General features: G+C 45.3%; 1 long non-coding RNA gene across 16 annotated transcripts in view; it reads left to right on the top strand.

The window, feature by feature from the left end:
- The first annotated feature begins 939 nt into the window (after positions 1 to 939).
- Positions 940 to 23,384, top strand: part of LOC128109290 (uncharacterized) — a 104,953-nt gene continuing 82,508 nt past the window's right edge. For 3 of the 16 annotated variants that reach the window (XR_008217786.1, XR_008217783.1, XR_008217782.1), the window contains exons 1-7: positions 951 to 6,832; positions 6,946 to 7,182; positions 12,404 to 12,892; positions 12,981 to 13,044; positions 13,476 to 13,570; positions 14,559 to 15,193; positions 15,733 to 15,900. This is a non-coding gene — a long non-coding RNA (uncharacterized LOC128109290). Of the gene's footprint in view, positions 6,833 to 6,942; positions 7,183 to 12,403; positions 12,893 to 12,980; positions 13,045 to 13,475; positions 13,571 to 14,558; positions 15,194 to 15,732; positions 15,901 to 16,410; positions 19,212 to 23,384 lie in introns of those variants that run through there. The other 13 variants (XR_008217799.1, XR_008217794.1, XR_008217790.1 and 10 more) reach the window with 13 other exon arrangements.

Genomic DNA, 23,384 nt, shown 5'->3' with positions numbered 1-23,384 from the left:
CCCACGTGGTACACAGATATAAATGCAAGCAAGAGACCTATACATATAAAATAATTTTTGGGGGGGTTTTTCGAGACAGGGTTTCTCTATATAACTTTGCGCCTTTCCTGGAACTCACTTGGCAGCCCAGGCTGGCCTCGAACTCACAGAGATCCGCCTGGCTCTGCCTCCCGAGTGCTGGGATTAAAGGCGTGCGCCACCACCGCCCAGCCCATATAAAATAATTTTAAAAGCTAAAAATAATTTTTAAAATATATATACTTTGATATACTACTGCTTAACTTTGTGCGACAAAATGTTTCTCTTCTCACTAGCACACTAGCAGTAGGTATTGCTAGTACAGTCATTCTACAGAAGAGCAAGCCAACTGAACACCTACTTAATTTGCCTAAGACACCATGGTTGATAGTAGGTGAGTGGAGATTTCAATCCAGAAACTGCGGTTCAAAAAACTCCTATGGGCCAGGGAGATGGCTCAGCAGGTGAGAACCTGCTTGGCACACTTGCGCCCCGCCCCCCTCCCCCCCTCCCCCCGCACTTAAGGTGTTCAGTTGAAGTTACACACGAACGAGTTACAAGTTCAAGGTGAACACATCAGAAATGGCACACCGAGGGCCAGAGTTGGTCCAGCAGCTTATATGGGGCACTATAAACTATCATATAAGAAAATGAATTTCAACTTCAAAATGATTGATAACCTTGTGAATCAACCTCGAACAAATGAGAAAGGGGCAAGCCAGTCATTTTATATGCTTTGGCGTAAAAGATGCTCGGCTGCAACAGTGAGCTGGCCCGCCAAACGCCTCGCAAATCTCGGGGTCAAACCCTAACTGGAGGTTGGAGCGGGCTGGGGGATGCTGGCGGAAAGCTCGGCGGGACGGTGTCCTGGGTGGTACCGGAAGGATGCCGCGAGCTTCTCAGGGGCTGTGACCTTCCCAGAGGCCTTTGGAACCCTGTCCAGCGTGGCTACTGCCGCTGCCGCTGCCTCCGCCTCTGCCTCTGGAGGCCGCAGGGGAAAGGACAAGATGGGATGTCGCGGCACGTCTTTTGGTTCATGGCTAGAAATGTACAGCCATAAGAGGCTCAAAGAGAGGGGAACTGAAGTGAGAGGGGGAACAAGGGACAGAAGGAATTCGCGGCGACTGTTGATGACGCCACACCCACGTGTATCGCTGTTTCCGGTGTGTTGCTCTCAGTGGGGGGTTTCTTTTGTTTTCTTTCTTTTTTTTTTTTTTTAGGTTGTTTGCAGTTAGCGCCCAGCGGGATGCAAGGATGGACTCTGAAAGATAAAGCGAAGAAAAGATCTCGGGAAGGAAGTGTTGCTGGCCGGTACTCACACACCTATGTCGCGTTTGTATGAAATGATCTGGGCTCTTGTTTTTTGATTCATTCAGCCTCGGGTGGGATTGTTGTTTTGTGGTACAAATTATCGAATGCTGCTCTTGGTGTGTTCTGTAGCTTCCCTATCGTCTGTGAGCAGGGGGGAAAGTTCGGCTTTATTTTCGCACTTTACATTCTGAAGTTGTTATTTGCATTTGAATTGGAGCAATTATAGCACACAGAGTTAGGGACCTGGAGACTGCCCTGGGGGAAGGACTGGCAGAGTGCTCTCTTGGACCGCTTTCAAATCTTTTGGACAGAAAATAAAGCAAAACTTTCCTTCGGGCATTTTTTCCCTCGGGGCTTTTAGCTCCCAGTGCAGCTGTTTGGCTGGGGGTGGGTGGTGGTGGTGGGGGACAGATGGGGAGTGGAGGAGGTCAAGTAATACCTAAGGTCCAAAGAGGTTTATTGCTGGTGAGAGAATTTGCAGCACTCTGGGCATTTGAAATTCTTCTGTGCTAGCTGTTTGTTTAGTATGCCAAGTCAGTAACAGCATGAAATCTTGCGCTCATCAAAACCTTAAGCAAACTTTTCATGCTTCAGAACTGTCCAGCCTGCTGCTTTGTTAATGAGAGAACAAGAGTGCAGCAGGTAATCCAAGTTAAATTTTTCTGAGCATCCTATTTCTCTGGGAGACTTGTTAAAAACACAGACTGATGGGTGTCACTAATAGAGTTGTTTCATCAGCTTTTGTGGGATGTTTTCCAGAATTTAAGTTTCTAACAATTTCCAGGAAAAAGCACTGGACCACCATAGGACCACCGTTGGAAAACTGCTGAGCTACCATTCCTATCCAGCCTGTGTCTCTGTGTATCTGCATAGCTATGAATGTGGCCCAGCACATTTCTAGACCATAACTTCATGCCACAATGCCAAGCATTTGAACACAGCCTGGAACAGAGCTGACATGTAACTTGAAGGTGTTACTGGAGGACTTCAGTGCAAATTACCAAGTAGTGTTGCTGCTGACCTGGGTCAGAGTGCTCCCTCATAGTAACAAGAAAACATTATTTATTCTTTTATTAAAACTGAGGCAAGACCTTCTAAGTCTGTCTCCGCCTTACCCAAAGCAGTGTTACAAATTATAGAAAAAAATGAAGCACATATCAGGAAATGTGTGTCTATAGTTTGAGCTATGGATTCAGGTTACAAGAACTGGCAACTAGTTCTTCCTCCACGTACCAAATACTAGGTACCAGGACCTTTGGGTTGATCCATTACCACTACCCAAATGGTATTTCTTGTGGGGATCATAATTCCTGGGAACCCATACTAGTGGAGAACTCTAGGAAGCCTAGAACACTCCCAAATGAATTTTGTTTATATGTGACATGGAAACATTTTTGTGTGTATGTGATGCCCGTGTGTGCCAAAGGTCAACCCTGTGTCCTTCCTTAGGCACCATCCACCTTATTTTTGTTTTTGTTTGTTTGAGACAGGGTCTTACTGTGTTCCTCTGTCTGGTATCAAACTCAAAAAGATCCGCCTGCCTCTGCCTCTGCCTCTGCTTACTGCATGCTAGGACTAAAGGTGTGCCCCACCACACCCAGGCTCACCTGGTTTTTTTGAGACAGGGTCTCCTACAGGCCTGGGATTCGCCAGTTATGCTAGGCTGGCTAGCCAGCAAGCTCCAGGGCTTTGCTTTTCTCTGCCCAATAGTGGCAGGACCACCACACTACATTTTTAGGTGAGTTCTGGCGATTGAACTCAGGTCTTCATGCCTGCATGACAGGCACTTTACTTGAGTGAGCCATCTCCCCAGCATAATAGAAACAGCTTATCATTAGTAGAGCCTGGTCTGGTATACCTGTAATTTTAACACTTGGGAAGCAGAGGAAGGAAGATCACATTTTCAAGGCAAACCTGCCCTGTATAAGGAGACCTTGTCTGGAAAAAAAAAAAAAAACCAAAGAAACCAACTGTTTATAATTAGCACTGATGTAGTGATATTCTTGCAAGGTAAGCCCACCAGAGACCACCACACAGACAGTCTTAAAGGTAAAAAGAAAGTGTTTATTGCCAGCTGGCAGCTGCACGGGGAACTTGCTCAAATCATGCAGCCCTGAGCCTTATAACCCTTTGGATTTTATGCACAAAAACCACATGCTGGTTATCACACTTCAGTTAGCAAGAAGCAGAGCTTCAGAAGCAGAAAGCAGGGTTCACAAGGGACCTTAACTACAGACTAGGTCTTGGATGTGCTAGATCTTTGTTCCCATTTTGGCAGGTGTTGGGACCTACTTGCTGGGTGCCTCTAACATGGTGTCAGTTGTGCTAAGGTCTCTTAGAAGTCTATTAAGGTTTTTTAGTCATTTTTAAATTGAGTTGTTTTTTTTTCTCCTGCTTTATATAGAATTCCTTATAGATACTGATATCGAACCTCTTAGTAATCTTTCAGTTTTATTACCATCTGGATGTTGTCTCTATACTCTAATGGTTATAATCCTGTTTATCTATGGTTGCTTTTGTTGCTTTTGGGTTCAAATCTAAAAATCTTTGTAGACAATATCATTCGATTTTCTTCCTTCTTGTCTAGTTGTTTTACAGTTGGAGGTCTTTTTTTTTCCAGAGCTGAGGACCGAACCCAGGGCCTTGTGCGTGCTAGGCAAGCACTCTACCACTGAGCTAAATCCCCAACCCCCATTTGAAGGTCTTATATTTGGCTTTAACAAACCCAGTGGCTTTGTGTTGTCAAAACTATCAGTTGAGCATGTAGCATTTAGACCGTAATCCCATCACTTGGGACTGTGAAGCAGAAAGGTGACTGTGGGTTTGAGGGCAAGCAGGGATGCATGTTGACTTCCTACCAAAAAATAAAACAAAAAAAAAAACAAACAAAAGTGCAAACATAATGGACCAGTGGGGATTCTATACCAGGAACTAAGATTATAAAATGTTATAAAATGTCTCTCCTGCTTAGGTACATGATGGAAGTTAAAGAGGTACAGCTTTCGGGTTAACACATTGAACATAGTACATTGAAAGAAAGGGTTGATTCAGCAGCTAAAATGGGTCACAATATACTGCTCACTGAAGAGGAAAATGAATTCCCACTTCAGAATAAATGATAATAATGTACCTCAAACATAGATTTGAGGAAATGTCAACAAATGAAAAAAGGGTAGGCCAGGTATTTTATATGTTTTAGCATAAAAAATGCCTGGGTGCAAGTACCTGTTGGCCCTCCCAGGAACTCCTTGGGGTCAAACCAGTGATGAAGTCTCATGAAGAAGCATATTGCCATTTCTGGTGTGTTGATAAGATTGGAGCATCTTCTGGTTATTATGGTGAGCAGCTGGCGGGATCTAAGGGAGGGCAGCAGTGGACAGACTAAGGGAAGATAAGATCAGTAAGAAAGTTATTGCCAGCCAGGACACACATATCTGCGTTGTGTCTGGACAGAATGAGTTGAATGCCTTGGTTTCCAGTTCCGATGATGGTAAGTAGATTGCTTTGTGTTAAGTACCAAGTGCCAGACTCTGCTTTTATGAGTACTGCCTTTGAAGCTCTGGATGAGCAAAAGGAGTAACACTTTATTTTTGCCCTTTGCAGCCTACCAGTTGCCATCTGCTTTGAAGCACAGACACTTATAAAAATAATGGTTTGGAGGCTGATCCATATTGTATCAGGAAAACTTATCCGGAATCACAGACTGCCCTGTAGGAGTCTGGGACAGGAACTTTGATGTTAAAACGTTGGTGCATAAACATACTTTAGAAATAAATTATAGTAAAACTTTCTTTCAGGCATGTTTCTGATAAGTTTAGGTTCCCGTGCACCAACTTGGACTGACAGGCTGTAACTTTTGTCCCAACACAGCTTAATCCTGGTCAGACCACTTGCCTGTGCAATAGCGGGACACCTACAAAAGAATCTATGTTTCTTGATGATAGCTAGGGTTTCCCATTCCACATAGAGCTCGTAATCTCTAGTCAGGACGACAGTAAGACAGGAACTCAGGGCTGGGCTTAGCGCTCATGAACATTTGCAATTCACATTTTTCCCTAGCCAACTCGAACTTGCAACTGTGAACTGTGTACCTGCCCTAAACTCTAAACGCATTTTCAATTATTTTGATAATCCAATCTGCTGCTTTGTTCACTAGAGAAACCACTCTAAGTTCAGGCAGTCAAAGTTAGTGCTTCTCAGATTTCTCTGTGCCTCCAACCCAGCAAAAGGAATGGTTAGCACAAAGAGAGCTAGGTTGGTCAGTTTTGTTTGGAGGTCACCTGAATGTAAATCTGAAATAAATTCCCTGGAGATTCCACTACTATTCTCCTGATGCCTAATACAGAGCTGAAATTGGGGAGCCTGAAAGTGTTACTGGAGCCTACAGCCATAAGGCATGACCTAGATGAGAATGGTCTTCCACATGGATTATTATACATGGTAAAACCACATTATATATATACATAAATATGAACATGAATTTTCAAAGGTATTTTTATTATTTTTCAAATTATATGCATTGGTGTTTGTGTCTGTACGTGTGTGACATGTACGCAGATGCCTACAGAGGCCAGAATGGGTTGTTGGATCCCTTGGAGCTCAAGTTGTAGGTGGTTGTGAGCCACCTGATGTGGATGCTGGGAACTGAACTCAAGTCCTTTGGAAGAGCAGCAAGTGCCCTTAACTGCCGAGCCGTTTCTCCAGCTCCCATGAATCTTAATCTGCCTATAGTTTTGGCAGAATCTGGGAAACCAGAAATTGTCAGTTGTCTCCCCACTTTCCGTAGTGGTGTTAAAAGAGAAAAAGAGAGAAAACCAAGTTCAAGAAGATGGGCACGTGTGGAATAAGCTGTGGATTCACTGATGAGAACTAGGAAATTAGTATTGCTGGTGCCAGGGGACAAGGCTATGGGCTGTGGTTCATTTGCACTCCAAGCATGACATTTCCTTCAGTAATCCTGATTCGTAGCTCCCCTTATACAGGACTTCTGTATGGGATCGTAGATGTGAATGATAGCACACTAGAGAGAAAGGCAAATACATCTTATTCTCGCAGTACATATAAACTCTTGATATTTTATTTACACTATTTTCTTGTACATTGAAAAGTTGTGCATGTATATGGAGACACAGTATTATATGTGTGTAATATGGAATGATGAAATCAAGAGAAATAACTTTCTGACATCCAAAATACTGTTGTTTTCTGATGTGAACATTTGAAATGTTTTCTTAGTGATTTTGAAACTTATGGCACCTTGTTGTTAATAGTAGTCCCCATCCATTGCAGTAATCTCAAAAAAATCCCTCCGATCTAATTGAAAATTCAACTCATTTCTTCATTTCCATTCTCTATACCCTCCAGGCACATCATTCAACTCTGCTACCATGAATATGATTGACTTAGATTTCCACAACAGGTGAGAAGATAGAGAATTGGTCCTGTGCAGGCCTGGCTGTTTTCATGTCATACATATGTCATCTGTGCTGTTGCAAATGGCAGGGTAAGTGCATGTATGTGGGCATGTGTTTGCCCACACGTGCTTTAATGTAGGCACATGTGCACTGCATGCTTTTGTATGGTGGGTTCCTCCAATTGAAACATTCTGTCCAGTAGGGATTGGGAAGTCTTGTGAGCAGACAGATGTCTGGGAGAACAGAAAATTGGAAGATTGTTCAGGGCCTCACTAGCAGTATAAAAAGGAGTAAACAACTGCTGGGTTTGGAGACTGCTAAACCCAACCTCAGCGAGAAGAGATTCTCGGACTATCAAGCCACCTGCAAGCTGAAAAGCGCTCCAGGGTTACTTGCAGCCTTTGTGAACATCACCCATGTTGAGGTGGACTTTGGTGAAGTAAGTAATCTTTCACCCACACCCTTGTTAGTAACTCCAGTAAAAATTCACTGGTTCACCAAGTCAGACTTTGGTACAGTCCTTACTTTAGACTCTTGTAGGTTCCATTTCTGAGGTGAATAGATGTGTGTTTTGTTTGCAATCTTCCATATCATTCTTGAGGCCATATATACAATTTTATTCTTTAGCTGGGGCCTCTTATTGGCCTGGAACCTCTCATGTAGGCATGTGCCCTAAGGATCTTCCTCTTATCCCCATAGCCCTGTGCCAACATTTTAAAAATAGATTTAATTTATTTTATTTTATGTGTATGAATGTTCTGCTCACATGTATGTATGTGCTCTGTATGCATGCCTAGAGGTCAGGAAGGAGGGTTTCAATCCCCTGGAACTGGAGTTACAGACAGTTGTGAGCCACCATGCAGGTGCAGAACAAGTGCTCTTAATTGCTGAACTATCTCTCCAGCCCCATGGGCAATATTTTGTATGTGTGTGTGTGTGTGTGTGTGTGTGTGTGTGTGTGTGTGTGTGTGCGCGCGCGCGCGCGCACCGGTGCATACACATTCATATGCACATATATATGTACCATATGGAGGTCAGAGATTGATTTTGGGTGTCTTCAATGTCATTTTTTTTAACAGAATCACACACTGAATGAGGCACCATGATTCACTTAGTCTGACTGGCCAGCACCTGCTGGGGCTTCTGTTGTCCTGCCTCCCTAGGGGTAGGATGATAAGTTACCCCTTCAGTAGTTTTATGTGGATTTGGGAGGTTGAATTCAGATCATCATGCTTAGAGGACAAACACTTTACAGACTGAGACTTCTCCATAGTCCCCTGGCCCAGTATTCTGTGCTTGAGTTCTGGGGATAGCATTAAGGTCCTTGTTCTTGCAAGGCAAGCATTTTATAGACTTTATTACTTCAGCAACTGAGCTCTCACCCAGGTCTCAGAATTGACTTCTTTTTGAAGGCTATCAAGTGTTCCATTGTGTATATATACACAATTTTCTTTTTCCATCCATCAGTTGACAAACGATTAATTTTGCCATTTTGATAAGACTTAAGTCAGTATTGGCATGTACCCCTTCCCTTCCAGTTACCAATTTCATATCATTTGTGTATGAAAAATTCCTGGCTGGGAACATAGCTCAGTGGTAGAACTCCTTCTACCTGACATGTGCCTGGCTCTAGACTCTATTCATAAGACCCACTGTGAAAGTGGGATTTACATACATATAATGTAATCTCTTCCTTTTTTGGATTTTTAAAATAGCATAATTAGTAAGGGAAGTACTAATTTCTCCTATAATCTGCATGAGTTCCCTAGTCCATAAATTCTCCAACATTTATCTGTATCTTTGTGTAGTCATACTTTCTCGTGGGGACCAATAGTTCACAAATAATGACACGGAGACTTATTTTTTTTTTAAGATTTATTTATTTATTACATATACAGTGTTCTGCCTGCGTGTATGCCTGCAGGCCAGAAGAGGGCATCAGATCTTATTATAGATGGTTGTGAACCACCATGTGTTTGCTGGGAATTGAACTCAGGACCTCTGGGAGAGCAGCCAGTGCTCTTAACTTCTGAGCTATCTCTCCAGCCCATGGAGACTTATTAACTATAAAAGCTCAGCCTTAGCTTAGACTTGTTCCTAACTAGTTCTTATAACTTAACCCATTTTTTTTTTTTTTTTTTTTTTTTTGGTTTTTCGAGACAGGGTTTCTTTGTGTAGCTTTGCGCCTTTCCTGGAACTCACTTGGTAGCCCAGGCTGGCCTCGAACTCACAGAGATCCGCCTGGCTCTGCCTCCCGAGTGCTGTAACCCATATTTTTTAATCTACTTTCTGGCACGTGGTTTGTTATCTAATCTCCGTATTGCCCATCCTGCTTCCTCTGTGTCTGGCTGGCAACTCTGCCTTTCTTCTTCCCAGAGTCCTCTCTCTGCCTGGAAGTCCAGCCTGTACCTCCTGCCTAGCTGTTGGCCATCCAGCTTTTTATTACACCAGTCACAGCAATACATTGTTACACAGTGTACAAATATCCCACAACATCTTAGAATTTTTTTCTCTCTCAAACTGTTCAGCTACCCCATCTTCACCTATCCAAAGGAGTTTTGATTTGATGGAACACCATAGATTGGTATTTTCACTTATTCCTTTTGGGGTAAGGTCAAAAACTCATTACAAGACAGTGTTTCTCTATGTAGCCCTGACTGTCCTGGAACTCACTCTGTAGACCAGGTGGCCTCAAACTCACAGAGATCCGCATGGCTCTGCCTCCTGAGTGCTGGGATTAAAGGTGTGCACCACCACTGCCCGGCTTTTTTTTTTTTTTTTGGTTCATATTTAAAGCCTTTTAGAGACTGGCTCTTAATAGTCTTCTGAAAAACGGCAGAGAATTAGATAATTATATCTGTCTTTTACACCCTGTTGCCAACCTGAAAATGGTCAGACATATTATCAAGAATTTAATTAAGCTGCCTTCCTTTCAGGCTGCCTTCCAGAACATTGTCCAGGCAAGTTACAAAACAAAGGGAAGTCCAGATTAAACAGATGCACAACAAATAAAAACAAAGCAATCCACTGAAGTAGACATAGTGGTACAGTGGAATAATCCAAACACTCAGAAGGAGCAGGTCCATGGGCTGCTTAAAAATTACCAGTTCAGTGAGGAGCACACAGTGGTAATGTGTAACATTTCAAATAAAATAAATGAGACAACATACAAAGAGAAAAGGCAGGGAGTCAACAAAACAATAAAACCAAAGCAATTCAAAAGGCCTGTTGTGTCTTATGCCTGTTACCTCAGCACTTGGACTATCTGTTTTGAGTCCAGCCTAGGCTACAGAGTGAATTCCAGGATTTCTAGAGCTACTCAGTGAGTTGCTATCCAGCAAATATTCTCCTCCCAATTCACCTGCTTACTTCCTGACAGATTGGCCACTCAGTTTCAGAATCTGTGGTTTAATTTGTCTGTGCTTACTAGGTATGTGCTGAAAACCTGGTAGTAACCAAAACTTTGGGGATCAACCTGACTGGAGATTAGAGTAGGCTGGGGATACAGGTGGTGCACTTCCTGGCCCTTCCTGCCTGCCCTTGGAAGTACACAGAGCTCTCACTAAAGATGACCATCCTTGAGGCCTCCCAGAAGGGCCAGTATAGCCAGTGTCACTGCTACTGCCATGGAGGACATGGGCAGGGCCAGTGGAATACCATCACCAACACTGGGGAGAAGAGGAAGTGGGGAATCTCAGGGCTTTTTCTCAGCTCAGAGTCAGGCATGTCCATCCACCCAGGGACTAGAGATAGGGGAACAGAAGTGAGAGGGGGTGATGAGGAGTTGGGAGTGAAAAATGGAATAAACTCTGGGTGACTGTTGTTGATGTCCCCATGAGGTGTGTGCTATTTCCAGTGTGTTTATGTCATGGGGCACCTCTGGGTTACTTGCTGTTTGTCACAGGCAGGATGGGAAGGAACAGCGGTGAATGATGAATGGAGGGTAATCTGTGAAAATGTTGCTGTTTTCCCACACTCCAAAGTAGCATTTCTTTGGGGATTGTTTGGGCAGGAGCTCCACCTCAACCCCTGGCACCCTGGCATCCCTATACCCAAAGAGTCAGGAATGTTTGGAAGGAGTCTGGTGGAAGATCCACCTCAACTCCCCTCCCCCATCTCTTTCCCCAAACCCGCCCCTTCAAAGCCCTCCAAACACAGCTGCTCCCCCAGAGAGGCTCAGGACCATTCCCACAGGGTATATAAGCTGCATCCCAGAAAACAGACACATGGTTCTTGTGGTCTCTCATCTCTGAGAGGCCGGGGAATCACCCAGGAACACTTTACCCATTAAACCTGGGCTTTTCCTGATTCAGTCTGATTTGGATTGCTGCGTTGGCAGAGAGGCCTGTCAGGGTGCAAAAAGACTTACCATCTGGAGGTCCACTTGGGGGGGGGTGTTTTTTTTCCCCACTGGCCCAGGGCCGCGTGGTGGGAAAATACTGCTCTCCCCCACACCTGCTCTCTACCAGACTGAGATCGGCTCCTGGCTAGGTAAATTTCCTTTTCAAGTCATTGCCTAGGAGGCCCAGAGCCTCTTTGTTTTTCGGGGTGTCCTACCAGAGACATGGATGCGCCAGGCCCCCTGACCCTTTCAGAAGCAAAGGGCTGCCTTTGCTCCACCTGACCCATTCTGGAGCAAAGGGCTGCCTTTGTTCCTTGGGACCCCTTCTCCAGAAGATGTTCTGTTGAAGGGAATTTCCCATACACCACCATTTTTTGACCCAAGACTTAGCACAGTGGACACATTGTGCTAGACTTCAGGTCCCCAGCATAGACTTGAGAAACGGCACTTGTCAACCGCCCCTGTGGGGTCTTTTACAAAATCTATTCAAATTGGGGCTATCTGATATAATTGGACAGAACTGCCCTATGTCCACGGTTTTTGGGTTGGCATTCTCATCCTCCCTACAGGGGCCAATGTCTCACAGCACTGGTCTTGTTGGCTAGAGTCATGGTGCCTCCAGATTCCCGCCTATCTGGGAACTGGGATTCAAAAAAAAAATTCACTCTGACCATGCTGCCCAGGACACTGGCCCCTCCCCCACTTCCCCCAGACTCTGCCTACCCAACCCCCTCCTCCAGGGCCACAAATCTAAGACCAAATTCCTCCTCCTTACCCTTCTTCCTGTCCCCTTCTCTCCCCACTGCTCCCCCCATCTCCCAATGCCTCAACCTACACACTGGCCCAACACCCTTAAATCTTCCCCAGTTCTTCTCATACTCAGTCTCACCAGACTCCTGCCTTCCCACCCGTTTCATTTCTTGGTCAGTGCCAGATACTGGAAAAAATTTTAAAAGGCTGAGGAGGATCCCCAAACTCCCCTACAGGAATTGGTGAAAATGGCTTTTTTAAGTTTTTAATGCTCGAGAATGTCAGCCAAGTCAACTTGACAGACAACGCTGCAACAGAATATGTTCTAAGCCCAAGCCTTAGCAGCTGCTCTGAGGCCACCAGGCCCCCCACAAGGGGTACAAGAGAAGATGGCCATGAGGCTCCATCCCACCAGAGCTCAGCCTAAGTCAGCTCCTCCAAAAACTTGTTTCAAATGTGAAAAGCAGGGCCACTGGTCACGGTATTGCCCTGACCCCCAGCTGCCCAGGAGGTCATGCCCTGTCTGCTGACAGTCTGGGCATTGGAAATTGGTATGCCCCCCATGCAGGATCATCCTCTATGCCATGCCATGGAGGTCCAACCTCACCAAAACTGGCAACTGAGAACTAGTAAGCCTGGCAGAGAACTGATATGGCCTAGACCTGCTGACTCCAATTGCCCTCTCCGAGCCTGGGGTGACGCTGCAGGTAACAGGTAAGTCCATTGACTTTCTTTTGGACATGGGAGCTACCTATTCTGTTTTGACATCTCACTCAGGTCCTACAGTTCCCTCACCAATTTCTGTCATGGGGGTGGACGGGATCCCTTCCTTCCCACTTAAGACTCTTACACTTCCCTGCATTCTTGCAGGGCGAGCCTTCTCACACTCTTTTTCTGGTCATAACTGCTTGCCCTGTACCTCTGCTGGTTCGCAATGTTCTCAGCAAAAGGCCACACTCACCTTGGCCCCCACACTCTCCTGAGTGTTTCACAGGTCCATTCACAGGGGCCCTCCAGATATGTCAGCCTCTGCACCAGCTTCGAGGACACCAACCAGGTGAGAATTGGCAGGTGAACTTCACTCACATGCCCACACCTAAAGAACTCTGTTACCTCCTAACTATGGTTGACACCTTTATCCTCAGGAAAGGTTGAGAAGGCCAATGGACTCATCAAACGACAGCTCACCAAGCTCTCCACTGAACTCAGGTTATCTTGGCCCTCCCTTCTCCCCATTGCCCTTACCCATCTCTGGGTCACCCCACGCTCTCCTACAGGCCTGAGCCCTTTTGAGCTTCTTTATGGAAGGCCCTTCCTCCCCAGTCACCACCTCCCAGCCCAAACTCCCCCACTGGCCGGGTACCTCCCCTTACCTCTCTTTTCTGAGGTCCCTTCTCTGTTCCTACTGTGATCCTCACCACCCCCTCGGCTGCCAAGCTCCTGGGACATCCATGCTGGACATCTCTCTAGGCTCAAGTGGGCACCTATTCAGGATACGTGGTCTGTCCAGCAACTGGGACCCTCTACCCTCCGGTTTTCCGAGATGTCCCACTAAAGGGCCTATCTGCTCTTCTGCTCTGTACATTCATCTTTACAGTACAACTAGGGCAGATGTTAATGATCTATTTTTTTTTCCCTAGAAACTTGTCTTCTTTGCCTCCTGAAGAAACAGATGCCTAAGGTCTCCAGGATGAGAGTTAACCGGATGCTCCTCCACTCATATCTCCTGCTGAATGTGAGCTCACCAATTCCCAACTCCTCTTCCCCACGTCACCCCATGCCCACAGGAAGCAGTCAGACTTGAACTGGCATCCCTATACCCAAAGAGTATGGAATGTTTGGGTGGGAGTTCCAACTCAGCCCCTGGCACCCTGGCATCCCTATACCTAAAGAATCTGGAATGTTCTGGTGGAAGATCCACCTTAACTCCCGTTTCCCCATATCTTTCCCCAAACCCACCCCTTCAAAGCCCTGCAAACACAGCTCCTCCCCCAGAGAGGCTCAAGACCACTCCCACAGGGTATGTAAGCTGCATCCCAGAAAACAGGCACGTGGTTCTGCCGGGCTCTCGCCCTGTCTCCTCTCTGAGGGGCCAGGAATCACCTGGGAATGCTTTACCCATTAAACCTGGGCTTTTCCAATTCGGTCTGATTCGGTTTGCTGCATTGGTGGAGAGGCCTTCAGGGTGCAAAAAGACTTACCGGGAATGAATGTCTTTTCCTGATTGATTCTGCTTTTCAGACTTATTTGTGTTAGAAATTACTGAAGAGGGCTGGGGACATAGCTCAGTCATTAAAGTGCTTGTGTTCCAAGCATAAGGGCCTGCGTTCAGAACCTATATGAAAATGACTAGTAAATGTACCCACTTGTAACCACAGTGCTGGAAAAAAGCAGATACAGATAGGAAAATTATTAGGGTTCCCTGGCCAGCCAGTTTAACTTAATTGATGAACTCCAGGCCAATGAGAAAATCTGTTTCAAAGGATATGGATGGCCTCCTTGAAGATAGCGCTGGGGTTTGCTTGTGTCCTTAGATACTGATATACATGTTCACTCTCATGCTTATGAACACCCCCCAACCCCCACACATTAAAAAAATTACGGCACCTACTTCTGATGGATCACAACAGCCTGTAACCCAAGCTCTAGAAGATGGATCGATCTCTCTCTCTCTCAAAAAAATGTTAAATGTTAAAATGTTTTCTTGTTTATTTTTTTGCCAGGAGAAGGTGCCTGATAGGTGGGGACATGAATTACAGTCTGTGTGAGCTACCAGAAACGGCTGCTGGGAATTGAACCCATATCCTCTGGAAGAGCAGCCGGTGCTCTTAACTGCTGAGCCATCTCTTCAGCCTCATCATTTTTTTTTTAAAGCTAAGTTTTGAGTATTATGCTGGGCATGGTGGCGCATGCATGTAGTTTCAGCATCTGAGAGGTGATCACAGGTTATGAGTTCAAGGACAGCCTGCCCTATGTGACATTTTTTATTACTCCTCTGTAAAAAAAAAAAAAAAAAAAAGAAAGAAAAAAAAAGAAAAGCAAAACAAAACCAAACAAAAACCAAACAGGCTCCTGAGATTGCTCTTGCTATGGCCTGACCATTGGAGAGGCTCCTGACTTAGGAATTGGGCTTTATTCTTGCCCTTTACATCCTTCTGGTTGCCATCTCATATTAAACAGGGACAATCAGAGCACAAAGAGTAAGAATAAATACATTTTATCATTTGGATGGTAATTCTTTTGTTCTACCCAGATCCCAAGCTTGGTAAACAAGAAGAGGGACCTCAAGGACTGCCCACTGGCCTTTGGTGCTTAGCAGCAGGGAGCTTCTGTGACAGGTGGAAGCATCCGGTCTTGGGTACGTAGGTCACTAACCGTACAAGTGCTGCAGCGCTAAGGTGGTCAGAGAAAGTGGGGTGCTGTATCCCTTGGTTCCAGCTGGCATTAAAGCATTCAAGTAAGCATATGTATTGAGATTCCTCCATCTTTAAAAACATATGTATGTGGTCATGTGCATGCCGTGGTATGCTGGGAGAGGTCAGAGGACAGGTTGCTGGACACGTTTGTTTTTATTCTTTTATCATGAGTCTTGGGGGTCCGACTCAGGTCTTCAGGTTGGGTGGCAGTGCTTTTACCCATTGAGCCATATCTCCGGCCTCCCTCAGAATCGATTGCAGTTCTCTTGTAGGCCCAGTAAGTTGGTATTCCCTAAGCTTTAACTCGGGCCCATGTCACAGCTTTTGACTCAGGGTCTGATGCCTTTGGCCATAAGTTTTTCTCAGCCCTTTGGAATGCTGCTGGTGAGTAGGAGCTGCAGGTTCTCTTTTCTAGCTTCTTACAGGCTTTTGTGCTTCTTCAGCATCAACTCTCCACCCTGTCTTGTCTCTCATTCTGCAGCCTTGCTTCCTGCCCTGGCCAGTCTGGAACTCTTCAGCAGCTTCATATTCAACTGATAACAGTTAGCCATCTTTCTTGGCCTGATAGCTTCCGCTTGGATGATGCCCTTGCCCGTTGCTCTCTGCTGCTGCTTTGTGTTATCAGCTCAGCCTGCACTACTAAGTGTAGGTAAGGAAAGACCATTTGAGAAAAGTTGTTTATTGGGCCTAATGTTACAACATCACAAGAAAGCATAGGAGAATTTGTCTAATCAACTCAGTAAGTGAGCTCCAGCAACCTGCTTACACAGCCAGAGCCACTGAGGCTTGTGTTTTGGACCATTCATAGCCTTATTACATACCAGTGACAGAAACCTCCTTTTCTGAGCCTCAAGGGACGTGCACTCCCTCTGGGCTATATAGAAGTAGTTTGGGGGTCATCTAAGGTTCACCAGGGCTTGTGATAGCAAAACAACTGGTACAGTTTCAGACAACCCTGGGTACATTCAGGAGCAGGGGAAATCAGCTGGGACCATCCTATAGTTTTCTTAAGGGATCTGTAGAATATTCTAAACGTCTGTTGCTGGCCTAAGAGTAGTCCAGCTGGCTATGTGACTGACAGGGCAGCCAGGGCAGCAAGAGGGAGTCCAACAACTGACAGGGAGCCATATTCCCCTATCTGCTGTTGTTTTATTTACAGGAAAATTAACATCAAAAGGAGTCCTCACACTCTAAACTTAAATAATTTATCCTTAATGCTGATAGTGACTTTTTTCAGTGATTGACATGTGTCCGGTGCTCCAGTCAGAGGTGGATCCTCCTCCTTGGTCTCAGATATGTTTTGTGTAAGAAAACCTAGTGAAGATCACCAGACTGCATTGGGGAAGAGGTCTGGCACAGTTCCTTGAAGTAGTGATGCAGCAGGTTTTAAAAACAGAATAAAGATGAAAATATCCTCCAGGACATTTTCCTTCAGACCTTTGATATTCCTAGTTTGGTTCCTTGTGCAGCCACTTGGGAGAACTGAGCAGTATGCAAGCCCAAACTAGTTTTTTGTTTGTTTGTTTGGTTGGTTGGTTGAGAGTGTTTCCCATATAATGGAAGGATCGAAGTAAGGGAATCCGCCTTACCCAGCCACACAGTATCCCCTCAGAGGTACAGCCTATGATCTTGAGTTAGGTCAGCACAGTGCAGAACTCCCAAGTTTGCTGGTCTGAACATTTGACATATTTGTGTGCACTTTTACTTTGCAAAGAACTCATTTCATGTCAGGGAACTGTGCCCCTACCATGAAATTTTAATTCTTCTGAATTATGCAGCCTTCTGCTTTGTAAGCCAGCAAGTCAGTGCTATTGCAAGCAGTGTAAGTCAGTGATTCTCAAACTTCTCCATGCTTCCGAGTCAGCCACAAAGGTAGTTAAAGCATAGACCACTCCATCCCCTACAGGGGGAAATGCCAATACTACTGAGCTTAGGATCACATTAAGAGATGCTGTTATCTAAACCAATCTGAACTAAGTGAACCTTAATGTATAACCAAAGCCCCTGGCTGTGATGCTTTGGCTTTGGTCAGAATGCTCTGCCTCATTAACAGAATTTTTAAAAATTACTTATTATTGTGTGTCTGTGTGTGCATGCACGAGAATGCACATATGTGCACATGAGTGGGTATTCATAATTTTTGTGTTACCACAGGGAGTGTGTGGTGGTCAGAAGACAACTTTGTGGGCTCAGTTCTACCTTTAAAAAATAATTATTTTGGGCTGGAAAGATGGCTCAGCAGTTAAGAGAACTTACTGCTCTTGCAGAGGATCTAAGTTCAGTTCTCAGCATCTGAATGGTGGCTCACAACCATCTGTAACTCCAGTTCCAGAGAATCTGATGCTCTATTCTGGCATCTGTGGGTACTGGGAATGCAAGTGGTATACAAACATACATTCCAATTTAATGTATGCGGACATTTTGCCTGCAAATATATTTGTACCCCATGTGCATGCCTAGGAAGCCAGAAGAGGACATTGTATTCCCTGGGATTGGAATTACAACAGTTGGTGAGTCACCCTGTGGGTGCTGGGAATAGTACCTGGGTCCTCTGCAAGAGCAGCCAGTGCACATAATCTCCTAGCCATCTCTCTAGATCTTTTCTACCTTCATGTAGATATGGGACTAGGCTATTTTGCAGGCCTTTAATGGAAATATTTTTAAAAAATGAAAACTGAGTTTATTTAGAGTTGGACCCAAATTGGGGAGCAAAAATTTCTCAGTATTTCTTAACCTTGCCAATATCAGTGTTACAACTCATAGAAGAGATTATATGTACCTGAAGGTTTAGCTGTAGAGAGTAGGAGGAAGGGAGGCAGGGAGAAGTAGAATATAAGCTACTAGAAGCCTGGGAAGTCACCTTTTTCCTTAGGATTTCTCCTCAGGAAAAGGCAGTTCCTTGATTATGATATAGAAATAATTTCAGGACAAGCCAAAGTGAAGCAAAGTTAGTAAACTTATTTATTGTGTAGCTAGAAAGGCATAGGAAAAAGACAATCTATAATCCTGAGACGTGCATGGGCTTCTCAGGAGAGAATTGCCCTTATGTGTCTTTCAAATGTCTATCTTTTTGTTTGTTTGTTTGTTCTTGTAATTTATAGACCTTTACTCCTTAGCAAATGAGTCCAACTAGCCTTCACAGTGGCATACACAATAAATGTCATTTTGAAACCTTTGAAAGTAGTTATCCCTTTACAACCCCTCACATAGTGCAAAGAATAGACCCAGACATTTGATAGTTATAAATGTATTTGCATCAGGTGTGCTGGAATCTGAACGAGGAGTCAAATTCTTAAGGATATTACAGTAATTCCCAGCCCTCAAAACCACAGAATGGACCAATACTTCAGGAGTCCTAAGCCTTGTTTTGTTTTACCTTGCAAAATTGATCCTGCCTGTGACCTAGATTTCAGAACTTTGTTGAAGACACCATTAAATATGAGCAGAAGTTTGTTTCTGAAATCTTAACAACAAAAATCTCATAACACAGTAGGTAAAGATTCCCTTATATAGACAAACTGCCTTTAACTGAGAAGTCCAGAAACATCTTTAATGGCTCCTAACCTGCCAGAGGCCAACTGACTTGCATCTGTTTTACTTTCTTACCTTTGTGGGAATGTTCAAAGCCACCGTGTCTCTTATTTTCATTTATCTTTTTATCATTTTAAAACAATTTTTAAATTTAAATATATTTTGATTGTATTCTTCCCCTGCCCCAAGTTCTTCCAGAGCCTTTTCCCTCCCTACCCACCCAACTTTTCAGTTCTTTCTCAGAAAACAAACAAAAACCCAATACAAAAATAAAACCCTCCAAACCAAGAAAACAAAATAAACAATTCCAAAAAAAACAAAACAAAACAAAAAACCACCCAATTGTAACCAAATAAAAGCACTCACAAGTGCCCATATGCATGCACAGACACACACACACACACACACACACACACACACACACACACACACAACAACAACAACAACAACAACAACTGTGGAGTCCATGATAAGTTGGTCAACAACTCGTGAACATGACTCCTGTCTTGGAGTGGTTGATATACCCAGTGTTACTCTATTGGAGAAAACTGATTTTCCCTCTCCCAGGAGGCGTAAGTGACAGTTCATTTGTTAACCTTTACCCTAGTGGCTAGGTTTTCTTTCATTCATTTAAAAAAATATATATAACAAAATAAAATACAATAAGATAAAACAAAAAGTATCACATTGAAGTTAGACAAGACAAACCAACAGAAGGAAAAGAGTCCAAGAGCAGGCACAAGAATCAGAAACCCTCTCATTTGCACACATGGCCTTTTATCTTGCCTCAGACTCAAGTTACCAAACAGGTCTTTCTCCTGGTGCCAAGCAGGAGGATTCTTGCTGTGGATCATTTAACTGACAGGTCTGGCATTTTTATTGGGGGGGGGGGGCTCCTTACTAAACGACATCTCTGCATGGCTAGGCACATTGCCAGTGGTCCAATCTGAGTGAAATTAGCTCAGAGACAAAGACAGAAAGATTTTGTTGCACACTGCATAGAAAACTTTTCAACAAGTATGGTAATGAGATTCAATGTGGTGTTATGTTACATGTATATCAATGTAGGCAGTGAGATTCATCCAGATACATGTCAGTGAAAACTATTTCAGGATGAGCTTTTTTTTACTTAAGAAAAATTTTAATGCATTTTGCATACCAACCACAGATCCCCCTCTCATCCCTCCTCCCACTCCTCCTTAGCCTTCCCCTGCTGCCAGACCCACTCCCCATCCTTTCCTCCAAAAGGGTAAGGGCTCCCATGGGGAGTCAGCAAAATCAGGATGAGCTTTAATGAAGCATGTTAGGGAGCTTATAAAGTAGGGATATTGAGTAATACACACAGCAAATTTAATGTGGACATTAAGGGGGTGGTATACACATAAGACATGTTTCTAGGCATCTCATGAGGGAGAGGTATACTATGTTTTTATTAGTATATATTAATTACATAGAACAGTGGTTTTCATTATGACATTTTCATGTGTAATACACAACCTATTTTGATATTAATACCCATTACCCTCTCTTGTCTCCTTCCTCTTCCCCTCAGACTCACACATCACTAGATATGTGTGTTTTTTGTGCCTTTTAAACTGCTCAGAGGATATAATTTATATAAGTTAGGCTTAAAATTAAATAAAAAATGTGAGCTGGTTTACTTAAATAATTTTTTTTTCTAAATGTACTTGTTAAGGTGTTTTTGTAAGCATTGCAGCTTGGATGGAAAAATATTCTGGCACTCAGGAACCAAGGAATACTGTTACAGCTTTGATGGAAAAGTATTTTGGCAATCGGGAGCCAAGGAATACTACAACATCACAGTAAGCTTAGCAGCTTACAGCCCTGCTCCAGGGAAAGGCTTCCCCAGTGTAACAGCTCTGGTCTGGTAGGGGACGGTTTGGTTTCCCCAGCGAAGTTGTTACAGTTCTGGTCGGGTTTCTGGAGTGTAACAGCTCTGCTCTGCTAGGGGAAGGTTTCCCCAGCTCCGCTCAGCGCAGGCTCCGTCTCTGCTCCTGAGAAAGATGGTCTCACCCAAACCTCCTTCAAGAGATTTATTGGGAGGGAGGAATCCAGGAGAGTGGCTGCCTCAGCCAGGGTGGAAGACAGCAGGGAAGGTTACAGTTCTGGTCCGGTTTCTGGAGTGTAACAGCTCTGCTCTGCTAGGGGAAGGTTTCCCCAGCTCCGCTCAGCGCAGGCTCCATCTCTGCTCCTGAGAAAGATGGTCTCACGCAAACCTCCTTCAAGAGGCTTATGGGGAGGGAGGAATCCGGGAAAGTGGCTGCCTCAGCTAGGGTAGAAGGCAGCAGAGAAGAAAGTCGGTCACAGCAAGCTGAACAGACACAGGACTTATATAGGGATTCTTAGGGGCGGAGTTTTTCCAGGGAGAAGATTTTCAGGGCAGGAATTGGTCAGATTTCAGTCCTTGAGCCCTGATTGGCTACATCTCGTGCTCCGGGATTGGTTGGTTTTCTGCTCAGGGATTGGTTCATTTTTCCTGCTCAGGGATTGGTTACTTTTCTGCTTAGTTGGCCAGGGGCAGATATGGCTCTAGTTCCAGGACCAAAGTGTGTTTCTTTCACTGGCCCTTTTTAGCCTTTTGGCTCTAATTTCAGGGCCAGGGCATATTTCTTTCACTGGCTCTGATTCTGGGGCCAAAGTGTGTTTCTTTGGCACTGGTTTCAGAGTCAGGGCATGTTTATTAAGTTCTGGGTGCATGGCTAAAGTGTTTTTTTCACTGGCTCTGGTCTCAGGATCAGGCTGTGTTTCTTTCACTAGCTCTGGTCTCAGGATCAGGGTGTGTTTTCTTCACTGGCTCTAGTTTCAGCACCAGGGTGGGTTTCTTTGGCTCTGGTTTCAGGGCCAGGGTGGGTTTCTTTCACTGGCTCTGGTTTCAGGACCAGGGTGGGTTTCTTTCACTGGCTGGGGTCTTAGGGCCAAGGTGGGTTTCTTTCACTGGCTCTGGTTTCAGGACCAGGGTGGGTTTCTTTCACTGGCTCTGGTTTCAGAGCCCCGGTGGGTTTCTTTCACTGGCTCTGGTTTCACGGCCAGGGTGGGTTTCTTTCACTGGCTGGGGTCTTAGGGCCAGGGTGGGTTTCTTTCACTGGCTCTGATTTCAGGGCCAGGGTGGGTTTCTTTCACTGGCTCTGGTTTCAGGGCCAGGGTGGGTTTCTTTCACTGGCTGGGGTCTTAGGGCCAGGCTGGTTTTCTTTCACTGGCTCTGGTTTCAGGCCAGGGTGGGTTTCTTTCACTGGCTCTAGTTTCAGGGCCACGGTGGGTTTCTTTCACTGTCTGGGGTCTTAGGGCCAGGGTGGATTTCTTTCACTGTCTGGGGTCTTAGGGCCAGGGTGGGTTTCTTTCACTGGCTCTGGTTTCAGGGCCAGGGTGGGTTTCTTTCACTGGCTGGGGTCTTAGGGCCAGGGTGAATTTCTTTCACTGGCTGGGGTCTTAGGGCCAGGGTGGGTTTCTTTCACTGGCTCTGATTTCAGGGCCAGGGTGGGTTTCTTTCACTGGCTCTGGTTTCAGGGCCAGGGTGAATTTCTTTCACTGGCTGGGGTCTTAGGGACAGGGTGGGTTTCTTTCACTGGCTGGTGTCTTAGGGCCAGGGTGGGTTTCTTTCACTGGCTCTGGTTTCAGAGCCCCGGTGGGTTTCTTTCACTGGCTCTGGTTTCAGGGCCAGGGTGGGTTTCTTTCACTGGCTGGGGTCTTAGGGCCAGGGTGGGTTTCTTTCACTGGCTCTGATTTCAGGGCCAGGGTGGGTTTCTTTCACTGGCTCTGGTTTCAGGGCCAGGGTGGGTTTCTTTCACTGGCTGGGGTCTTAGGGCCAGGCTGGTTTTCTTTCACTGGCTCTGGTTTCAGGGCCAGGGTGGGTTTCTTTCACTGGCTCTAGTTTCAGGGCCACGGTGGGTTTCTTTCACTGTCTGGGGTCTTAAGGCCAGGGTGGATTTCTTTCACTGTCTGGGGTCTTAGGGCCAGGGTGGGTTTCTTTCACTGGCTCTGGTTTCAGGGCCAGGGTGGGTTTCTTTCACTGGCTGGGGTCTTAGGGCCAGGGTGAATTTCTTTCACTGGCTGGGGTCTTAGGGCCAGGGTGGGTTTCTTTCACTGGCTCTGATTTCAGGGCCAGGGTGGGTTTCATTCACTGGCTCTGGTTTCAGGGCCAGGGTGAATTTCTTTCACTGGCTGGGGTCTTAGGGCCAGGGTGGGTTTCTTTCACTGGCTCTGGTTTCAGGGCCAGGTTGGGTTTCTTTCACGGGCTGGGGTCTAAGGGCCAGGGTGGGTTTCTTTCACTGGCTCTGGTTTCAAAGACAGGGTGGGTTTCCTTCACTGACTCTGGTTTCAGGCCAGGGTGGGTATATTTCACTGGCTGGGGTCTAAGGGCCAGGGTGGGTTTCTTTCACTGGCTCTGGTTTCAAAGACAGGGTGGGTTTCTTTCACTGGCTCCGGTTTCAGGGCCAGGGTGGGTTTCTTTCACTGGCTGGGGCCTTAGGTCCAGGGTGGGTTTCTTTCACTGGCTGGGGTCTTAGGGCCAGGGTGGGTTTCTTTCACTGGCTCTGGTTTCAGGGCCAGGGTGGGTTTCTTTCACTGGCTGGGGTCTTAGGCCCA

This window comes from Peromyscus californicus, unplaced genomic scaffold (assembly GCF_007827085.1).
Source record: "Peromyscus californicus insignis strain IS unplaced genomic scaffold, ASM782708v3 Scaffold_10__1_contigs__length_136768540, whole genome shotgun sequence".
In the NCBI taxonomy this organism is placed as follows: Eukaryota; Metazoa; Chordata; class Mammalia; order Rodentia; family Cricetidae; genus Peromyscus; species Peromyscus californicus.
The sequence above is the reverse complement of the archived record's forward strand: the minus strand, read 5'-3'. Positions and strand labels throughout refer to the sequence as shown.